We start from the raw sequence: 6,553 nt of genomic DNA on the forward strand, positions 1-6,553 counted from the left end.
TCCCAAATTAGGGTTAAAAATTTCCTGATGATATGCCACAGAGATTAATTATTTTCACCTTGTACCCTCTATAGAGTTATTTTTATTTTTAACTTTTTTTATACCATAGAGAATAATAATTGGTTAGGGAATTTAACATACCTGGTTCTCAAGAGCTTAATTAAGGTATAAAGTCTTAACTCTATTCTATACATCTCCTTACCTCTTGCACCAGGGAGGATATATTTGTCCATCAGATTGTTAGCTGGAACTAGAATCAAGTAAATTGAAAACGGAAATGAATATAGTTTGTAAGCAAATTTATTTTTAAAAGTATGTCTAATTCAATTCTTGTAATTAGAGAGTTTTTAACAGAACTCATATTCTGGTGCACTTACGGCATGGAATACTTTTGACATTAAGCTATGGTTGATGGGAAATTGGCAGAACTTCATCTGAACAGCAAACATTGGATAACATCTATTAGTATGAGAAAGCATACAGACTAAACAAAATGGTATATATTTTCCTTATTTTTCCCCCTTTCCTCTTTCTTTCACATTAATTTCCTTCATGGAATCTAGTAAAAAATGAACATGGACATGCTCTTTAATTGGAACTCTAATTCTGAAGGTTGAGTTAATGTGCCCATGTGCTGGCCATGGGGAATTATGGACATTTTAACTATGTCTACTCAGGAAATGGAATATATTCTTTTGAACTTTCTATTGCATTTACCACAATCTAATTTCCTACTATGGGCCTAGAAATTTGGAAGAATAATTCTACTTATTATTCCAAATTCTTACTTGGACTTTCTCTGAAACAGGCAAATAATTCACATTTTTTTCAATTAACTAGAAGAAGAACCCTAAATTCAGGATCACTCTCTGGTCCATTTCTTTAAATTTAGTCCAATACATGGAAAAAATCCCAGGTTACCTGATTCATAGCCTAGCCTCTCTTCATTAAATTTTCATTACACATATGTGTGAAGTGTGTGAATTCAGGTATACCCTCCTGTAAACTATTATCTCATATTACCAAACAATGGGATTGCAGAGAACCGTATCTGGGTAAATTTATGCTATTGATACAATGAACTATCATTCTATTTATATATTTATATATAATATATATCATTATATACAATCTAGTATCATAATAAACCTGATTGAACAGAGCTCAAGGTTTTCAGGGAATGGGTGTTCTGTTTTGCTAATGCTGCCATTTTGCAAAATACCAGAAATGGATTGGGTTTTATAAAGGGGGTTTATTTGGTTACAAAATTACTGTCATGAGGATAAAGTATTCAAGGTAAGGCATCAGCAGTAGGGTACCTTCACTGCTAAATGGTCATTGACATCCAGAAAACCTCTGTTGGCTGGGAAGGCATGTGGATAGTGTCTGCTTGCTCCCAGGTTGCATTTCAAAATGTTATTCTCCAAAGTGTCAGCGTCAGCTTTCAATGGCCATCTTCAAAATATCTCTGTAAGGTGCTGCTGCAAGTGTTGGGCCTGTGTGGCTCTTTTTAAAGTACTCCAGTAATCAATCAAGATCCAGGCTGAATGGGTGCAACCACGCCTCCATGGAAATGATCCAATCAAAGGTATTACCTAGAGTTTGGTGGGTCACATCTCCATGGAAACAATCTAATCCAAAGGTTCCAACCTGATCGACACTAATACGTCTGCCTCCACAAGACTGCATGAAAGAAAGAACATGGTGTTTTGGGGGACACAATGCACCCAAACTGTCAAAATGGGTGTGTTAATTTCCATGTGGTAATAAGCATATCATTGGATCTCTTTCAGGTCCGTTAAACCACCAAACCTAACAGAACTTCTCAATTCTATTGTGGTCATAAGTATGGAGCCTCATGTAAGGCTTCTCTTGATGCTAAAATTATTTTTGATCAGCAGGCTCAACTGAGGTATTTCACAATTGGAATAAATTGAAAATTGAGTTTTTCTTATAACTTATAAAAATAGTGTTTGGTATCAATATTACATTTCTCTGAAGTTAATGTAAAATAATTTTTCCTTCATTTCTCTGTTCCTAGGAGATGGGCAAAAATATTGTATGTTTTCCTGAACATGCAATATAGTGGTGAATGGAGAAGGGAACCTGCAGCGTTGTGTCAGAATTCATTCTCCTGGGATTCTCAGATCTCCTTGAAGTAAGTGATTCCTCTCCCTTGTCTTCCTTCTCATCTATGCAGTCACAGCGATGGGCAAATTGGGCATGATCACAGGGATTCTAGTCAACTCTCAGCTTCACACCCCCATGCACTTTTTCTCTAGTCACTTGTCACTTGTGTTTTTCTGCTAGTCCACCATCGTTGTGCCTAGGATGCTGGCCAACATCTTTAGCAAAGACAAAGCCATATCCTTCTTGGGATGCATAGACAATTGTATTTGGTTTGTTTTATTCAATCACTGAGATCTTCCTGCTGACCATGATGGCCTATGACTGCTTTGTGGCCATCAGTGACTCACTGCTCTACTTGGTTTTCATGTCTTGGAAGCTCTGTATGGGACTGGTGTCTGCCTGCTAACTCTATGGAGCAGTGTGTTCTCAGATTCACATGTGTTTACCTCTTGAGATCCTATCCTACAGATCAAATGTGATTAACCACTTCTGTGATTTACCCTTTCTCATCTCTTGCCTGCTCTGATATGTCTATGAATGAACTGCTGTGGTTTATTGTGGCCACTTTCAATGAGATCATCACCATCATGATCATCTTTACCTCCTATTTTTTTAATCTTATCACCATCCTGAGGATTTGCTATGCAGAGGGAAGGCACAAAGCCTTTTCCACCTGCTCCTCCAACCTCACAGCCATCATTATATTCCATGGAACAATACTTTTCATTTATGGCAGGCCCAGTTCTGACTGGAGTCTGGAAACTCCTAAGTGGCCATGGTTTTCTATACTGTAGTGACTCCCATTCTGAGCCCCCTGATCTATATAGCCTGAGGAACAAGGACTTGAAGCCAGCTCTCAGGAAAATGATCAGATTCAAATTACTTTCTGAAGGGTTAATTTCTTAACTGGACTCAGGGTTTCAAAAGGAAGCTTCAAGGAAGAGATTGTGTTTTAGTGGATATGGATAAAATGGCAAAGAGGAAAGGACACTAAAGTCTAGGGTACTATGTATCCTTTGATTTCTACTTGCCTTTGAGCTTTATCTTAAATTTCCCTTTATTGGACAGAGCATAGTAAAAATGTATCTACCACCTTTGTTTCTCTTCTCACATAAGTGTTTGAGTAGCTTTGTAAATGGCAATGTTATGCTTCAAATTTTTGGTTACAGTTAACACCAACATATCTCTAACAAATGAACATAAAGCAATAATTTCTTTCCATCACCCTAAATGCATCTAATTGTTTGTATTGAATTGACTTCATTTTTCTCTCAGGGAGTTTCCCATGTGCTTATCTGTGTCTGCAGGCATTATTTTTGTTTATTTTTGCTTATTATTTTCTATCTTTACTATTTTTCTATTGTACAGTTTACAATTTTGAAAATTTTAAAAAATGATATCTTTAAAATGGAGATACTAATTCTCCACCTGTCCCATAAAATTGTAATGAAAAATTTAAAAATAATCTACCTTAAATTCTCAGGATTATATGTAGTAAAGTATAACTGATTAATGTACTAGTTGCAGATATTAATATTTTTACATTTACTTTTTACTCTGTATTTCACCTCAATTATTGATTAAACAAGTACATCAGGAAATTCATTTCCTACCCTTTTCAAGTTTCCATGACTTTGTTAATGATTTTATGGTTTTATTTTAACCATTCTCTACATTTCTAAATCTTACCCATTGTATTACTTTCCTATGGCTCCTGAACAACTTGGATGCTTACAGAAATTTATTTTATAATGTTCTGGAGTCTGCAAATCTGAAGTCAGTATCACTGGGCCAAAATCAAGTTATCTGCAGGATCTCACTCTGTCCTGGGACTCTAGAGGAGACTCCACTCTTTGCCTTTTCCCTCTTCTTGTGTTTGTTAGCATTTCTTGGCTTGTGGCCTTAACACCACACTATTCAAGGCATCTTCAGCTATCTCTCTGCTCCATATTTAAAAAACTCTTGGTGTCTGTGTGTCTGTGTGTGTCTGTGTGTGTGTGTAGGAATTCCCCTTATTCTCTCTCTTATGAAAACACTTGTGATGGCATTTTGGCCTACCCACACAATCCAAAATAGTACTTCAACTGTAAAGACTTAGATAAGGCCTATTGGTAGAGAACCTTCTTCTAAATAAGGCAGCATTTTTAGGTTCCGGTTATTAGAACATATATGATATTTACGTGTGTTTTGAGGGTTGTAATTTCAAGTTTAATGCACCTCACTTTTAAAAATCAAATCATAATTTGCATTTCCTATTTTCCTACACTATTAAAGCTGCATTTATTTTCTCACTCCCGTAAGATACCATTTGGTATTGGTTATTGTCTACATTTTTATTAAAGTCACTTCTTTAAATGTGACATTGACCCTTGTTGCTATAATGAATTGGGAAGAGTACATGTCTTGACATTGAACAACTGTGGCCAGATTCTGACTCTGGTCAGTGACTTTGATCAAGATACTTAAACTCTTTAGCCTCAGTTTATGGAAATATGAACTCAGAATAAATTGCCAGCCTGAGTTACTGGAGGGCTGAAATATTATAAAAAATTTGCAAGGATGTGGTTAAAGAATATACTACAACTAACTTTTCTTACAAAGAAAGCTTTGAGATCATTGTTCACATATTAACAATTTAGAAATATGCAATATTCCTCAAATAAATAGTAACTTATTACCTCAATTAAATAAAAATATATACTGACTGAAAGAAGGGAGTTGTACTGTGCTTACAATGAAAATATGGCACTGCTTTTATTTTCAAATATTTTACATGAGGTGAGATTTACATATCATTTGAGACTTGGCGTTTATGATGAAGGTAAGGGAAATCTTTCACCTTTGCTTCTCTAACTAGAGAATGGTTTCAAAGCCTTGGCACTCCTGACATTTTGGATTAGACAATTTGTTGCTGTGGGATTCTGTTCTCTGCATGTGGGATGTTGAGCAGCATCCTTGGCCTCTATCCACTAATTGCCAGTACCACCACTACCTTGTGACCAGGAAAAATATTTCCAGACATTGACAAATGTCCCCTGGGGACCAAAATCACCCACGTTGGGACCCACTGAAGTGGAGAGTATCAATATACTGAGCTCTATTCTCCTTAGAGAATCATAAAACATTGAAATACTCTGTATAAGAAGTCTTTTCAGTTCAGGCCATTGTACTTTACCAAGTTACTATTTAATCTTTTCTCCAGAACATGCAATGCCCCCTTACCCTGGCATTTTAGGGCCTTAGAGACACACAGTTACTGTCATGTTACTGAGGATAAGTATCTGCCTTTCTATACTACTGAGAAATGGCTGCAATGAGCCTAAAGTCTCATCAATATGCCATTAGCAAAAGAGAAACCTGCTTGTTTAGATTCAGCCTTTAGGTCTAGCTCCACAGAAAGCTTTAAATATCAGGTTATTTTATGGTTAACTTTCCCATTTTCTTTCAAAAAACTCACCCACAGTGATTGTTCTTGTTTGTCTGTAGGCAAGTATCATTTGCAGGGGTACCAGTTATCTACAATTTACAGAATTCTAAAGTCTAGAAAGGACATTGCAATACAGAGATATCACTGATGGATGGATAGGTGGGCATATTTCAAGGTCTTAAAATTTTGCACTACACAGGTCATGGAAACATTCCTGGATATCATTGACATATGGTATCCTGGATTGAATATATAAAAAATTGACCAACATAGACTGACCCAGAGTTGCTATGTTGCCACCTTGAAACAGTGAATGAACAAGATTGTGTGTATATAGAGCCTGTGGAAGGAAATTGATTTAATACTTATAAATATAACTTGATGAGAAAAGTACTATCATTCTCATATTATAAATAAAAAATGGAAATTTAGGGATTAATTTTTATTTCATAGGTAATGAATTTTAGAGGCAAAATTCAGTCACTTGTCTAAGTAATTCAAAATGTATATTTCTATTTTATCAGTGGATTTCAGACTATTTCAGAGAATTTCATTGTTCCCCAGAGGCAAAGCCACATCTGAAGGTGAGAAATACAAAATTTATGTTCCTCAACCCATGAGGCCTTACCTGGAAGAATGATTTCCACTGTCATTTAAATAAATGAAAATCCAAATGGAAGCAAAGAGTCTTTTTACTTAGAGATTGTTATAGCAAGGTGGACAGCTACCAGTCACTTGCATTTAGCAGAGATTCAAAGGCAGGCAGGAGACAGGGAGATCATACAGTGAAAAAAAAAGGGAAGGCTTCAGGCAGCTCTAATTAGAGGTTGCTGGAATCCAATAACAAAGCTGGACATGGGCTAACTAGCAAAGGTACATCCCCTATGGCTGATTTGGGGAGTATATTTGGCTTCTTCTCATTGGTCCTGAGTTGTAAGCAGGGCAAAAAGTAGGGAAGTGGGAAGTCATTCATTAAGTAATCCCCTTTATGAACTG

Source organism: Choloepus didactylus (genome assembly GCF_015220235.1).
Source record: "Choloepus didactylus isolate mChoDid1 chromosome 25 unlocalized genomic scaffold, mChoDid1.pri SUPER_25_unloc1, whole genome shotgun sequence".
Taxonomy (NCBI): Eukaryota; Metazoa; Chordata; class Mammalia; order Pilosa; family Megalonychidae; genus Choloepus; species Choloepus didactylus.